The sequence below is a fragment of the Candoia aspera genome, chromosome 10, assembly GCF_035149785.1.
Source record: "Candoia aspera isolate rCanAsp1 chromosome 10, rCanAsp1.hap2, whole genome shotgun sequence".
In the NCBI taxonomy this organism is placed as follows: Eukaryota; Metazoa; Chordata; class Lepidosauria; order Squamata; family Boidae; genus Candoia; species Candoia aspera.
Genome location: NC_086162.1, coordinates 21,226,546 through 21,243,592, shown reverse-complemented (window position 1 = coordinate 21,243,592; position 17,047 = coordinate 21,226,546).

The window sequence follows — 17,047 nt, the reverse complement described above, 5'->3', positions numbered from 1 at the left end:
CTCTGGTACCTAGTTTGCCAGTGGCTGGACACCCAGCCTGAAGGCTGAAGGAAGGTGTTTGGCATGGGATTGATTTGTGCACCCAGTTCCTGTTTCTCTGGTCCTGGTCAGTGGGGAAGATTTCTGCCCTGTGAAGGGTCCACCGACTCATTTCTTCTAGAAGAGACAGGTTGGCAAAGTGTGGGTAGAGGAAGTCAATATGTAGTTTAACCAGATTTGAATGCTGTTGCCAAGCTTTTATGGTATTTCAAGTGTGAAATATAAATGGAGGAGCAATTTGAGTATTTGTATATCTGCACCCTGGCTCCACCCATGTTTTGGAATGCCGCCCTCAGCCATCCACTCAAGGGATCCCCCCCCCCACCCCACCGGGTGGAGTACTGGAATTGGACCGTGTTCAACTCTCTACTCAGCTATGAAAAACAGGGGCTGTATTTATTCACAACATGGTTATTTCATTTTCCTTCTTTGCACAACAGCTGCAATATCGGCTAAACAAATGGCCTGGGATCACGCAATATGGTAGGCCAACAAATCTCTATTAACCAGTGTTAAAACTAAGCAAGCTTGGTTAGCACCTGCAGTGGTTAATCATCTTCCATGAAGACAGCCATTGGATGGGTTTAGCTCCTTGTCTATCCCAGTTTTTTCCTCCAAGGGAAATAATTCATTCTATAATTTGACTCCTCCTCCTCCTCCTTTTTTGAGATTGCAGTTGCTGACTTAGGACCCAGAGGAGTTCCTCACTGCTTTTTGAGTCTTGGTCCTCTTCCTTTTCTGTAGGGCATCAAAAGCTGTTTTCCCTGCCCTATGATTCCTCATATTTTGCTTATAGTCCAGTTATAGTGTGTCTCACTAAATGCTGGCTGGGGAATTCTGGGAGTTGAAGTCCAGACATCTTAAAGTTGCTGAGATTGAGAAATACTGCACTAGATGGTAGGTAAAGGTAAAGGTTTCCCTTGACGTAAAGTCCAGTCGTGTCCGACTCTAGGGGGCGGTGCTCATCTCCGTTTCAAAGCCTTGGAGCCGGCGTTGTCCATAGGACACTTCCGGGTCATGTGGCCGGCATGACGACTCGGAACGCCGTTACCTGCCCGCCAAAGCGGTACCAATTAATCTACTCACATTTGCATGTTTTCGAACTGCTTGGTGTGCAGGAGCTGGGACGAGCAACGGGAGCTCACCCCGCCGCACGGTTTCGAACCGCCGACCTTCCGATCGACAGCTCAGCGGTTTAACCCGCAGCGCCACCACGTCCCCGCACTAGATGGTAGCCACTGTCTATTCTTGGCTGACGTTGGAACAGGGCTAGCTGTGGAAAATTATTGGGGAATCCCAGAGCTGTTGGATAGATTGGAACCTAGGCACATTTAAACACCAATCAAGCTTAGTACGCATATGAGAATGCTGGTTTAAGATTGTAACTTGCCTAGTTAGGCCTGTTGTGTGAATATAGCCATTGGACATTTCAAAGGAGTTGGGGGAAGAAAATGGAATCAAAGGAAGGTCAATTATCATCGCCCCTCCCCTCCCCCCTCTTTGTGGCAGTAAGAAAATAAGGTTTAAAAGGTATTGCCACTGCCTTTCAGGCAATTTTTATGAACGTCTGTCTTCCTTTCAATATTTATTTAGTTTGAAGGTTTTATACTGCTTTCTAAAAACTTCTCCAAGCTTCCTCCCTTGGGGCTCTAGATTCCAAGCAACCAAAACACTGAACTTCAACTAGATTGCTGCTTTCTCACTTCCAAGGAGATGCTCCCCACCTGCCTCTCCTTCCCCTCATTTCTGGCATGCACAGAAAACAATTCTCCTCCCATTCTAAGGAAGGGGAGGGTTGGAAAAGGAGTTAGCTATGATGTTATATGTTCTTCTGCTTCCTGCTCTGGATCAAGGAACGTCTGTGCGCCTGTCTAGATCAAAGCCTGGCTGGGGAATTCTGGGAGTTGAAGTCCTCATATCTTGAGTTTGCTGTGGTTGAGAAACACTGGTCGAGAAGAGACGTTAATCCCAGGATGATCATGGTGGAACCGTTGTGACCGTTCCAGGCATATTTCCAGTGGCAGATCCTCTTAATCGTTAATTTACCACAAGATGCTTCACTAGTTCATTCTCAGGCATTACACGAATTGCTACCACCAATAGATTTTTAACTTGCTGTTGATAATGATGGAGTTTTTAAATGTCGACAAAAGAACTCCAAGCAGCTAACAGCAAGCTTGCAGAGCAGAAGCGTGGACCAAAAAAAAAAAGAGAGAACTTGCACATCAAGGTTAATTATGTTCAGAAATAAATTCAACCTTCATACAGCAGTTAGATGAAGAAAAGTAGAGGTAGCTTGCTTTATTCAGCAGATCTGGATACAGGAATGTTCCTAGTAGAAAGGCACTTCATCACTGACTCTTTGTAGATACTTTCTACGTGGAATAGAAAGTCTGTGTGCAAGTGAGATATTAGAGGACAAGGCCTGCATTATGCAGTCCTTCTGCCTGCATGTCTGCCCGTGAGGTAAAGATGGAGACTGTGAATCTCCCAGACCAAGGAGGAGGAGGAAGAGGAAATCCGGTGACCCATGTGACTTCCCACAAGCACAATAGAGACACGCCTACCAGGCAAACCCTCTTACTATGCTTGTGAGACAATGCTGAGTTGACCCCTGATAATTCCAACAGATAAAGCACCCAGAGGCCTTAAGAGAGTTGAAGATCTATAAATGATCTCAATAAGCATACAAGGCTATACAAGATATATACAAGAGGAATGCCTTTATTGCTCTCTCTACTTCTGGGGGTGAACTGCAGGAGGTCTTTCCAAGGAAAGGTCCACAAGATTACAGGTATAATACCTGAGAATGGATGCTATAAGAAGAGAGGACGCTGACTTTTTGAAAAAGAACCACTGCCACTTCTACCACAACTCCTTGAAAAACTAGACAAAACCCAATTCTTTTGCATTCTCAGTTTATTTTGATTAAGGCTTGATGACAGTTGAAAGTTAAGAAAGAACATCACAGTGAGCTAGAATGTCGAAGTGTAATAATTAACCCCATCATCCATCACCAACGCTGAGATTAAAGTTGAGTATCTTTGATCCCAAATTCCTACCACCTTCTTGAGTAAGCCCTCAAAATCCTCCCCACTCAAACATGTCCGCCTTGGTGAGGTCTTTCCGCCACTCCAGAGACTGAGCATTCTGGCATTCCCTTGTCATAATGTTGCAATGAAGTAACCCATTTGCTACTTTTTTCTCTCTCTTTGGCATAGTACACACGTTCTTGGTCGCACATCCCTGGACAGTGGCTGTTATACTGAATGCTGACACTGGGGGGAAAAGAGGGAGAATGAAACATTTATGAAACTTCTCATTTTCCCCCTCTAAATGGTAGCATGGATACATCAAACACCTTGTGCATCTGTCCATTCATCTAGACAAGGCCTGTTGGGCATTCCCCTTCCTTGTGGGATACGTGGGGAGTGGCTAAAAGGCCTTCTGTCTGGTAGCCCATGATCTGTGGAATGCTCTCTCCACTGAGGCATGTCCTGCCCCCCGCCCCGTCCATTTAACAGAAATGACTGAAATCGGATTACGTTCAGCAGCTTTGGGCCCCAGCTGATTGACTAAGGGCATCTATCTCAAGTTTTGAATTGAAAGATTTTCTGGCAATGTCGCTTTCCTCATTTATGCACTTTTTTTTACTGAACAAAGACACTAGTATCCTCCCAAGATATTACATCCTAGGAGTATTACTTTGTCCTCTGTTTATTTTTGTTTTTCATTTGGTGCATGTCTTATTTTTGGTTTGTTTCTAAAAAAAAGAAAAAAAGAGATTTAGAAAGAAGAAATTGCTTACATGCATTATAGCTGAAAGTTATATTGATACATTGGTCCTCTTTACCAAGGCAGAAGACAGGTTCATTTCCTTCAGAAAAACCCCCATTTTGTACATAAGATCCTGGGCAGAGGAAGCCATTGGGTCTAAGGTCATCACGCTTTGGCACTGCAGAAAGGAAGCCTCGGAGTTAGCAAATGGTTCCACAGCCACCACCCTTTCTAAGTATTTATATCCTGACTTAGCGCCCTCGAGATATTTTGAGACTACAATTCTTGTAAATCTCAGTCAGGAAAAGATCTGTTCTCCCAAAAATTAGAGATCACCTTGTGTTTGTAAAGGAGTAGGGTGTGTAATTTGGGGTTCACAATTTCTTAATGAAGATCAAGGAAATGGTGGGGTCTTTAGAATTTCTCAATTGCCCTGAGAAATTTGGCTACAACTTCTTTCTAAGGATTTTCATGCTCCCTTGCTCCCTCTACCACCAAACATACAGGGCACTCAAAGAGATGAGAACCAGTCTTTCAAGACAGTCTGTGGTTTTTTGAATGGACACTTTAATGTGAAGTTACTTACAAGGAAGAGGTGCTATATTAAAGCCATCATTCTCACAACATGCTATTTTCTTCTGGTGGTATCTGCCAGCTACTGATGTGACCTCATGGTAATTGTCAGAACATTCTTCTGTTTTTGCACATCCTTTGGCAGTGAACATGATTGAAGGAGGGACTGCAAAATTTAATTAGAGAAAAGAAACATTGGGGCATTAAGAAGGAAAGAAAAATATCAAGTCTTCCAATTTATATGTTTAAATTCAGATGCTTCTAATGATCAGTGCTGACTAGTTGAGAGGGTTTCAGCTGAGGATAGGAGAACTGATCTTGGAACAGTAACCTTGAAAGTTGCACCAAACGTTTTTCAAGCTGCTCCCTCTAGATATGCCCAGATGAGATGGAGCCGATGGAGAAGGGTGATTGGGGAGCATTGCAACATCTTGACCTCCCCAGGGAGGAAGGGAATGTTTCCGTTGTTTTTGAGCTGAGTGAGCTGCAGTGTGATGAGATTAACAGAAGTCATGCTATTCCTGCATTGGTGGCAGCTGGATTTAGGAAAGGGCCTAGGTGTGGTGAGACGTCTGTAGTGATTCCCACCAACACCTGCAAGTCGCCCCTTGCTGCTCTGGGGACCAAGTGATGAAAACAGCAAACTCCATAAGATTGAAAGTCTCACTCACACATTGAGTTGTGAAAGGAAATTGAAAAACAATGTCCTTGATCCTCTCTACATTCCACCATCTCCATGTCCTCATTTTTGCATTCTTCTCTGGCGGCAAAACAGGTCTGGCATTTTAAAGATGCTGCTGCAGATAGGAAAAGAGAAAGAGAGAAAGAGAATCTCCAATCAATCATGCTGTAGTTAACCAAATCTAGCAATGTTCAAGATTTGTCATGAGATACTCCTTCTAGGAATGTATTGTAAGGGCGGCTTAGGATATTGATGTCCTTGAAGCGGGGAACAGAAATTGGAATGGCTTGCAAAGATAGTACTAGCACTGAATTTGGGTGTGGTATGTGGAAAATGAACTGTGGGCAGGAGATAGGCCAAGAATTCCTTGAATTCTACCTCCCAGTCCCTTAATTCTAACACCACTGAGACCTGTCTTTTAAAGAAGGTGACTCAATGCCGCCTCATTAGAATAGGATGCTTACAATTTTGGAAGAAAAAAAATACCATGTTGAATAGGGATTCCTTGAGAGAACCCAGAACTGAGATTCCTCCCCTCCTTTGGAGGAATCCTCGTCCACAAATTAGTCCATATTTTCCCAGATTTCTCTTCCCTCTGAAATTTACCCCTGGTATTACTTACCTGTTGATATGATTGAAGAGAGGAGGCAGCGATTCTAGCAGACATTATGATGACAGTGTGCATCGAGTGTGCTTTGCGAAGGCGGTCTGTGAGACATTTATAGTTATTGGAATACATCTACCTTGAAGGATGTGTCTGAGGAATTCTGCTGAGGGGGTAGAATGACAATCACATCCCACACGGAGTAGAGCAACACCAACTTACACAAGAAGTTGGGGAAAGGGAACATTTGTACAGAATCCATCAAGATGGGTAAGGCAGTTTGTCATACTGATGGTAAAGGACAATTGTGTTGGCCATTTCCAGTCCTTGGCGCTCTCCGAGCCTTGTTGTTTTCTTGCAGACCTTTCATTGCCAGACTAGGCAACATCATCAGTGTGAAAAGGGAGTGGGCCTTGCTCTCTGTTTATATACCATGGTTTGTCCAGTTTGTGCTGGTGGGGGTGTTGTTCTCTCCTTGGGAGTTCCTTAATTGGGCTGTTGTTTGCTGCTTGATTGACTGACTTAATAGTTCCCTGATTAGGGTATAATGTACTGTTGATGGTTTCATCTAGTGTTAATCTTTGCATATCTGGGTGTTGATTGCTGGCTAGGAGTATTCTGGTCTTTTGGCTTTTCTATTGTCTCTTTTGAATGGTATGTAAATGTTGTTTACCTCTATGTGTCTGTTGATGGCTCCTTTGTCTGAGTGCCAAGCTTCCTGGAATTCCCTTTTCGCACTGAAGATGTTGCCTAGCCTGGCAATGAAACGTCTGCAAGAAAACAACAAGGCTCAGAGAGCACCAAGCACTCCACAGTTCAACCCTGAGCTACAAAGATTCGCTTCGATTGGTATCTGGGTTCCATCTTTAGCAGAGTGTTTGTGTGTTAGTAACGCCAGTCTCTTACAGGGGCAAGAAAGGATGTTCCCAATCACCATTACATTGAGAGCATTGCAGTAACATTTTGGGAAGAACCACACATGTTGTCAGGCAGCAGCAGAAGCACAAGGAACATGTGATGAAAGATTAGTGCCCCCCTGATGCTTCTCTCTAGCTTGTCTATCTGTGGGCTGAAACACTGTGGCACACCTAATCAGCCAAGTTGAAAATGTCTACTTTACTCTGTTTGGTGATGACAGTTCTTCACACTCACAGATAGGATAGAAAGGATACACTCAAAGAACCACCAGTTTCTAGGAACTATTTATCTGAAATCACTCTGAATTCAGTGTGGTCAAGTTCCATTACTGTGGCATTGGATTGCAGCACAACACTTGGGAGAATTCTCATAAATTAGCTCTGCAACTTTTTGGACAATGCAATAAGAAACTCTAGAATTATGAGCTGCATGTGGGAGGGAAAGGGATGATGGATAGATTAGAGAAATAGTAGCTTGTTGAATGAGGAAAGGCTTGAACCTGGGCCCTCTTGGCCTGGTGCTTGCTCCCTTGGCCTCCAGCCTTACACTAAACTGCTTTGTAAAGAGCACAAAGACTCTTTTGGAAAAGGGAGGCATCAGTTTCTCTCCTGAATTATGGGTATCTGTAATGTGGGCAAGATGAGGCTAGAGACATCACGTACTCCATGACATCGGCATACAAATGATGCAAATGGCATTGCATTTGCATCATGGTGCGACTGGCACAAATTACATAATCTGCATCTTTTGGCTTTTGCCAGATCCCTGTGCCCCAAAACCAAAGAAAGGTTTTGGTTTGTACTGAGTGGCCCTGGAGAGATTGTAAAGGCTGTGCAGCAGTCAAAAATTCTCATTCATTCAGGGCAAAGATGCTCAGGAAGAGGGTTTCCATGCATCCTTGGGAAAGCTGGGAAGATGACAGGATGCAAAACGGGACTTCATTCAATTGCTTCTTCATTCAACTAAAATCAAAGTAAGTTAATAAAGTTAATATGAACATTCTCTACTTTTATAATATAATCCATAAATGGACTCCAGCCTTTAATAAGAGCCTCTGTAGATTTCTCTCTCATTAGATGTGTCAGTTTTGCCATCTCTGCCAATCTATAACTTTAAATATCCAATTTTCAACATTTGGAGCTTCTTTATTTTTTCATTTCTGCGCATATAATAATCTTGCCACAGTAATCATATACAAGAATAAGACACCACGCTTATTGCTTGGTTCTTCTTCCATAAACCCTAATAAGTACAGTTCTGCTTTTATAGAATGTATTGGTTTTTCATGAGCAGCTATGGCAACAGGCACAGAAAGGTCAGCATTTCGATCCTGTCCAGTGAATGGATCTCTCACTTGGGGCACAGAGTACAACTATTTATTTTCATGGTGAATGCTGTGGTGAAACCTCGAGTAGCAAGACTGAAAAAAAGGCAAATCTGAAAGCGTAGGTAGGGCCAGTAGAAAAAGTAAAGGTAGAACAGTACGTTTAATTTAATTTACATTGATTTAAAATTGAATTCTGTAAGTCTGATGTTAGGGGTGTTTGTGTGTGTTTAAATAATGCCCGCGGTGATTCGCTTAACAACTGCTGCAAAAAAGGTCGTAAAATTGGGTCAGATTTGCTTAATGACTGCTTCACTTAGCAACCAAAATTCCAGTCCCAATTGTGGTCATTAAGCGAGGACTACCCTGTACTGAAAAGACAAAAGATTGTTTTCTCAAGTATTGTTTGAGTGTTCTTGCATGATGTTTAGGGATCAATCCGTTTATCCAGCAGGAGCAGGAGGAGGTTAAGGAAGTATGGGGTCACTGCAAGGATTAAATTGCCAGATTCAAGGCTTTCCACACAGGGTGTCCCTTCACTTAGTCCAACATTTTCACGATGACGCCAGTTGCACACATGCTGGGGAACTACAACAGTGAAATACAATCAGGAAAGTTAAGCAATTCTGGAAAGTACTTGATATCCAGTTGCATGGACATTTTACAGTAAAATGCTTTTGGAGGGGAGAGCAATGAGATTCTCCATGTTTTGCTGACTTAGTTCATCAAGTGGTGAAGCTGAATGCGCTCACTGCGGCCCTCCAACCTGTTTAGCCTCCTCTCCCAAACCCACTGTAGTTTGAACATTTCAGTCCTCGGCTTCTGGCCACATCACTGAACGACAGCCAGGTCTCCCTGAGGCCCATAGAGGCAGAAGAAATAAATGCAACACCTCAAGGTCCCCTCCTCGCTGCCAACACACTGCCGAGTCTTTCACTAGGAGCTATCAGGAATCACCTGCTGTTCATTGTAACTGATTCCCCAGGAACACTGCATAGAATTACAGCCTAAGCTTTCCTTAGCTATTGTTATATAGTCCCGGCATCTTTACAAGAATCAGATGGAAAAGGTCAGCAATGTTTTCTGCTTCTGGAGAAGTCGAAGGACGATGGATGGTGCTGAGAACTAGCATTAGTTAGTTACCCATCTCACTGTTATCTTAGCTTACTTTCAAAGGTAAATTACCTGGATTGTACCAATTTATGTTTTATGACATATATTTTAGCACTTTCGTTTATATAACCTACCCTACATTTTCACTTCTCTGTATGTATGGATCAACTGCCACCAAGACCAGACTACTTTTCTTCAGATCTGTTACTGCACAACCGTCACGTTCCTCTTGCTTGCTGTCCTGAAGCCTTGCCAGAACTTTCAAGACAGTACTCAAGAGATATCAAATATCCGTGGGAATAGAGAACGCTCAGTTTCTTTGTTGAACCAAGGGAAATAGATGATAAATTTACCCTGAATGGTCATGGCAGGTAAACAAAACCTATTCAACATCCCCATTGTGTCTACTGGAGAGTCAATTTTTGCTCTTGATGAGGCACACCCTTTTTTTCACACAACCTATTCAATACAGGCAAATAAGCCAGATTAACATTTATTTTATTTATTTATTTATTTATTCCTTCAGCAAAGGATCGTTACCTTGTTGTGGTGCTGGAGCTTGAGCACGTCAATGACGCCATGAGCTCAACCGTGAAGGGCCACCCAAGACGGGAAGGTCATGACAGAGAGGTCAGACTAAATGCGATCCCTGGGGAAGGTAATGGCAACCCACCCCAGTATTCTTGCCGTGAAAACTCAATGGATCAGTACGACCAGAGATATGTCGGTATACCATCGGAAGATGAGACCCCCAGGTCAGAAGATGGTCAAAATGCTACTGGGGAGGAACAGAGGATGAGTTCAACTAGCCCCAGACGTGATGACGCAGCTAGCTCAAAGCCGAAAGGACGACTAGCGGCCAACGGTGCTGGTGGTGAACGGCGAATCCGATGTTCTAAGGATCAACACACCACTGGAACCTGGAATGTAAGATCTATGAGCCAGGGCAAATTGGATGTGGTTATTGGTGAGATGTCAAGATTAAAGATAGACATTTTGGGCGTCAGTGAACTGAAATGGACTGGAATGGGCCACTTCACACCAAATGACCATCAGATCTACTACTGTGGACAAGAGGACCACAGAAGAAATGGAGTAGCCTTCATAATTAATAGTAAAGTGGTGAAAGCAGTGCTTGGATACAATCCAAAAAACGATAGAATGATCTCAATTTGAATTCAGGGCAAGCCTACATCACAGTGATCCAAATATACGCCCCAACCACAGATGCTGAAGAAGCTGAAGTAGAGCAGTTCTATGAGGATCTGCAGCACCTACTGGACAGCATGCCTAAAAGAGATGTTATTTTCATCATGGGAGACTGGAATGCTAAGGTGGGCAGTCAAATGACACCTGGAATTACAGGTAAGCATGGCCTGGGAGAACAAAACGAAGCAGGACACAGGCTGATAGAATTTTGCCAAGACAACTCACTCTGCATAACAAATACTCTCTTCCAACAACCTAAGAGATGGTTTTATACATGGACTTCACCAGATGGACAACACCGAAATCAGATTGACTACATCCTTTGCAGCCAAAGGTGGCGGACATCTATACAGTCGGTAAAAACAAGACCTGGAGCTGACTGTAGTTCCAATCACGAACTACTTCTTGCACAATTTAGGATCAGACTAAAGAGATTAGGGAAGACCCACAGATCAGCTAGATATGAGCTCACTAATATTCCTAAGGAATATGCAGTGGAGGTGAAGAATAGATTTAAGGGACTGGACTTAGTAGATAGGGTCCCGGAAGAACTATGGACAGAAGTTCGCAACATTGTCCAGGAGGTGGCAACAAAATACATCCCAAAGAAAGAGAAAACCAAGAAGGCAAAATGGCTGTCTGCTGAGACACTAGAAGTAGCCCAAGAAAGAAGGAAAGCAAAAGGCAACAGTGATAGGGGGAGATATGTCCAATTAAATGCAAAATTCCAGAGGTTAGCCAGAAGAGATAAGGAATTATTTTTGAACAAGCAATGCATGGAAGTGGAAGAAGACAATAGAATAGGAAGGACAAGAGACCTCTTCCAGAAAATTAGAAACATCGGAGGTAAATTCCAGGCCAAAATGGGTATGATCAAAAACAAAGATGGCAAGGACCTAACAGAAGAAGAAGAGATCAAGAAAAGGTGGCAAGAATATACGGAAGACCTGTATAGGAAGGATAACAATATCGGGGATAGCTTTGACAGTGTGGTCAGGGAGCTAGAGCCAGACATCCTAAAGAGTGAGGTTGAGTGGGCCTTAAGAAGCATTGCTAATAACAAGGCAGCAGGAGACGACGGCATCCCAACTGAACTGTTCAAAATCTTGCAAGATGATGCTGTCAAGGTAATGCATGCTATATGCCAGCAAATTTGGAAAACACAAGAATGGCCATCAGATTGGAAAAAATCAACTTATATCCCCATACCAAAAAAGGGAAACACAAAAGAATGTTCAAACTATCGAACAGTGGCACTCATTTCACATGCCAGTAAGGCAATGCTCAAGATCCTGCAAGGTAGACTTCAGCAATTCATGGAGCGAGAATTGCCAGATGTACAAGCTGGGTTTAGAAAAGGCAGAGGAACTAGGGACCAAATTGCCAATATCCGCTGGATAATGGAAAAAGCCAGGGAGTTTCAGAAAAACATCTATTTCTATTTTATTGACTATTCTAAAGCCTTTGACTGTGTGGACCATAACAAATTGTGGCAAGTCCTTAGCGATATGGGGATACCAAGTCATCTTGTATGCCTCCTGAAGAATCTGTATAACAACCAAGTAGCAACAGTAAGAACAGACCACGGAACAACGGACTGGTTTAAGATTGGGAAAGGAGTACGGCAGGGCTGTATACTCTCACCCTACCTATTCAACTTGTACACAGAACACATCATGCGTCATGCTGGGCTTGAGGAATCCAAGGCTGGAGTTAAAATCGCTGGAAGAAACATGAACAATCTCAGATATGCAGATGATACCACTTTGATGGCTGAAAGTGAAGAGGACCTGAGGAGCCTTATGATGAAGGTGAAAGAAGAAAGTGCAAAAGCTGGCTTGCAGCTAAACCTCAAAAAAACCAAGATTATGGCAACCAGCTTGATTGATAACTGGCAAATAGAGGGAGAAAATGTAGAAGCAGTGAAAGACTTTGTATTTCTAGGTGCGAAGATTACTGCAGATGCTGACTGCAGTCAGGAAATCAGAAGACGCTTAATCCTTGGGAGAAGAGCAATGACAAATCTCGATAAAATAGTTAAGAGCGGAGACATCACACTGACAACAAAGGCCCGCATAGTTAAAGCAATGGTGTTCCCCGTAGTAACATATGGCTGCGAGAGCTGGACCATAAGGAAGGCTGAGCGAAGGAAGATCGATGCTTTTGAACTGTGGTGTTGGAGGAAAATTCTGAGAGTGCCTTGGACTGCAAGAAGATCCAACCAGTCCATCCTCCAGGAAATCAAGCCAGACTGCTCACTTGAGGGAATGATATTAAAGGCAAAACTGAAATACTTTGGCCACATAATGAGAAGACAGGACTCCCTGGAGAAGATGCTGATGCTAGGGAGAGTGGAAGGCAAAAGGAAGAGGGGCCGACCAAGGGCAAGGTGGATGGATGATATTCTAGAGGTGATGGACTCGTCCGTGGGGGAGCTGGGGGTGTTGACGACCGACAGGAAGCTCTGGCGTGGGCTGGTCCATGAAGTCACGAAGAGTCGGAAGCGACTAAACGAATAAACAACAACAACAACAAAGTGATCTCTTAGCCCTATAGCTGCTAAGAGCTGCATGGAAGAAAGGGCTAGGCCCAAGATGGAGACAGAGGAGAACAGCATGCTTGCTGCCTCCTCAGGTAGAAGAAGGAGGAGAGAGGGAGGGAGGGAGGGAGCAAGTGGGAGTGGCAACAAACAGCTTCCTCTAAGAAGCATCATGGGAGAAACTCTATTTACATGCTAATTGAGGCATGCTGATTTGCTAACACTTCCAACAATAACTTATTGAAAGTAGAACGGAAAATTACAGAAGCACAAATGTCTTAATCTCCATCTCACTCCATCATCTTCATAATCTCATTTCTATATTCTCCTCTGGAAGCAAAACAGGACTGGCATTTTAGGGGTGTCACTGCAAACAGAAGAGGAAAAAAGAAGTAGATATAGCTTGCTTATGCCTTGCCATCTATGTCAGTTATGGGTAAGGCAACAAAAATTATCTTACTTTTAAAGTTCAAGTTTAGTGGCAAAGTCTTTTCTTCTAGGCTTTAATCTTAATCCAGTATTGTTTCTGTACTATGCAATGCTATCCATGGAGAGGGCCTAAAAAAATCAAGATCACGTTCACGGCAGGGCAATCAAGGCCCTGCCTCTTTTGTATTTGTGGTGACATTGCATGCATGTAGAAAGGACAGGGGTTTAATCACACTATTGAGTCCCAATCTTGACTTTTTTGATATCCAGCTGGCTGTATATTTGGATAAAGATGTAGGAATAGGCTAGGATTATGAACTTATCAGAACTTAGTTCTAACTCCTGGATCAAGAAGGTGAAACTAGGTTTCATTGCTGTAAATGATGGCAGTAGATGGTTACCTATTTGGAGCACTATTGAACTGAAAGTTGACTAGAAAGCACACTGGAGTGGATTTTGAGATTTTCTGGAAAGTAGCAGATTTAAGGGACGCAGTGGCACTGCGGGTTAAACCACTGAGCTGCTGAGCTTGCCGATCGGAAGATTGGTGGTTCGAATCCGCGTGACGGGGTCGGCGTTCTGTTTAGTCATGCCGGCCACATGACCACGGAAGTGTCTATGGACAAACGCCGGCTCTTCGGCTTTGAAATGGAGATGAGCACCGCCCCCTAGAGTCAGACACGACTGGACTTAATGTCAAGGGAAACCTTTACCTTTACCTTTTACCAGCAGATTTTGAATGTTTCAGAAAAAGAGTCTGAAGACTTCGGAATGAAGCAAACCTCAGTGTTTTCAGAAGTAACAATCGCATGCAAGTCACTCATCCTTACGTTTCCAAATATCTTCAAACTTTATCAGCAGCGTATTTTAATGAGAAAACAGAGACACAGTAGTGAGAAATCTACTTGCCAAGTCACCAGTTCTATCTCTGTCTTGTTATTCATTCATAAGTTCTCCCTGTCCCCAAGTTTCTGTTATCTCTGAGATAAGGTCTTACCAGTTGCTAAGGCTGAAGACAGGAGGCAGAAAATAAGGATTCCAGCAGCCATTGTGTCTGTGGAATGAGTCTGTTCCTCATCCCACTGCTGACTGTGGAATGTGTTGAGTTTTGTAGTTCCCAGAGTATGGCCGCCCTGGAGGATGTTTTGAAGAATTTCTTAGAGTGGCTGGAATGGGAGACATCAGTGACAGCAAAATCCCGCTCATTTCTTCATTAGATTTATATCCTACCTTTTCCCCAGGAGTTTAGAGTAGCATGTACAACTCCCCCACTTCTAACTGCTTTTTCCTACAAAAATTGCACGTGGTAGGTTAGGCTGAGACAGAACAGTGGAATATTTCTAGAAAAGGAGTAGATAAGCATATCTTGAAAATGATTGTACTTGGAGCACCCCAGCTTTTCCATAGAATTTTCATAGCAAAATAGTGTATATAATAATATAATAATAGCGGGGGACAATATTATTTCCCATGTTTGGTGACTGAGTTCACTCACCAAGGTAGGGGGCGGGAGCTGAATGGACTCACGGTGTCCCTCCAGTCCCTCCAACCTTCTTTCCCAGACCCACAATGCTCTGAAAATTTCGGTCCTGCTGCCTTGGGCAACATTGCTGCATCCCTGCCATGTCTCCCTGAGGTCCCCAGAGGCAGAAGAAATTAATCCAATCCCCTCAGTGACATCCTCACTGCAAAATGTTGCCTACTCTTTCATTTTGAATTGTGTATCTCGAATCATCTGGTGCTGCATGTAATTCATTCCCTAGGATTGTTCCTTAAAGTTATAGCCTAAGATCAAATGGAAAAGGCCACAAATGTTTTTTTTCCCCTTCTGGGTGAGTTGAGGGATGATGGATGCCCCTGGGAACTAGCACCTGCTTGATTGAGGAAAGATCTGAACTTAGGCCTCCTCAACTCATTACTTGCTCTCTTGGCTACCAGCCTTCCAAGGTACTGTTTTCCAAAGAGGTGAAAGGTGTTTTGGAAAAAGGGAGGCCTCAGTTTCCTTTCTGAACCAAATAAAAGAAGAAGAATATAGGTTTGCAATAAGCAACTGCATTGGTAAGTGTAACTCACCATTTACCTTTCTACCAGCAGTAGGGCAAGACCAGGTCCATGATGCTCCTCCTATTCATTATGAGATTCTGCTACTCCATTATGTAGGGGCTAGTCTAAAAAAGAATCATAGCAGAAAAATCTCTGAATTTTCAAAGATCCGGTCTTTAGAAATGCTTCTTTAAAGAAAAAAAAATTGCTTAGTTCTTCTTCAGAACTATGTTATTCCCGCTACTGTGAACAGAAGACTGAATAAATTGGATGGAATAGCAGCTCCCTGCTGTGAAAAAACGCAGTGAGGGAACAGCATAAGGCAGAAGAAGTGGTGGACCTTTCATGGAACAGTCCTGGAAAGTCCTCCAAATGGTGCCCCCAACCCAGAAACATGAAATTAAAGAGGACTGGAAGAGATAAACTGAAGGATCAGTATTATATGGAATGGTCCAAGATAGACCACACTTAAGAACAAACAGCTCAGCAAGAAAGACCAGCTGAATATTCTTTCTCTCCTTGTCTCACCTAAGAGAGCTGCAACTCAAAATGAACAACTTCAGAACAAGAAAAAAGGCAGAAACCAAAAAGAACAGAAAAAAAAAGTTCACTTCCCACCCCCAAATGGCTCTAACAGCCAAAAGGGTTTCATGAGGTAATAAAACTAATTGTCCTGCTAGTCATATTACTATCAAGACCACATCACATCTTCAACCCCCCTACACAAAATCTTTGTCCAAATATAGAAAAAAATCTGCTGCTTTGAGGCAAACGGGAGAGGCACCAAAACATCAACTCCATTTTGATGCTTTGAATCGATTCAGTGATTCCACCTGGAATGTTGATTTGATTCAGCAGGTTGATCAAAACACAATCAAATTCAGCCTCCTCATTGCATCTTTGCACAGCACCTATAACAATCAAGATGGTGGCCATAATGGTGAGGTTGAAGCTTTGCCAGTTTTTTTTATGTGTGGTGCAGATAAAGAGAGTGTTAATTGCACAATCCTGGTCCATCTTGAGTACACCCCTGAGCCTGTTTTTTTTCCCCTGTCTCCCCCCAGAATGCTTTCACTTGTGTTAGGAATACCTGGACAGAGAAAAAGTAGCCCAAGCAGGGAAGTCTGTGGGGTGCATGTGTCAACATCTGCGAGACAGCTGGCACAGTGCTGCAAATGAAGTCCTGTCCCTTTTTTTTAACATTAAATCCCTGCATTCATGCATGGTGGGAACAGGGGGATGAAGGTGGTTATTCCCAGCCATGGCTTCTTGAAGTCCATCAAGCAGATCAGCCCTCCCTCCCCCTGTAGTAGACAAACATTGTAGGAAGGACTTTCCAATTGCTTGTCTATGGGACCTGCTGTGACAGTCCCAGGACCAGGATCTAACTTAAGGAATTCTCCAGACAACTCATTAGAAGCTTAAAGAATCCATTTATTAAAATTGATTACTCAGGACAGTTGCAAAGCTCTGAACAGCGTTTTAGCGCCAAAACATTCAAAGTAATTCATTCCCTGTGACATCATCCCTCCTCCCTGTCTTACAAACAAGCTCTTTCTCACTCCTGATCTCCCCCTCCCAGCTCCTTAGAGCCCAGGTGTCTTATCAGCCTCAGTCTGTCCTTGGCTCTAATGGTTTGTGAAGGATTATGCTGAAGCATTCTCTCTGTCTGCGAAGCTGCAAGCTGCAAAGCTGACATGGGTCTGCTCTCCCTTGGCTGATGCGTGTAGCAGGAGGAAATGTGTTGCAGTGCTTTATGGCAGGCCAGCATGGGGATCCTGACACCTGCTTTGAAGC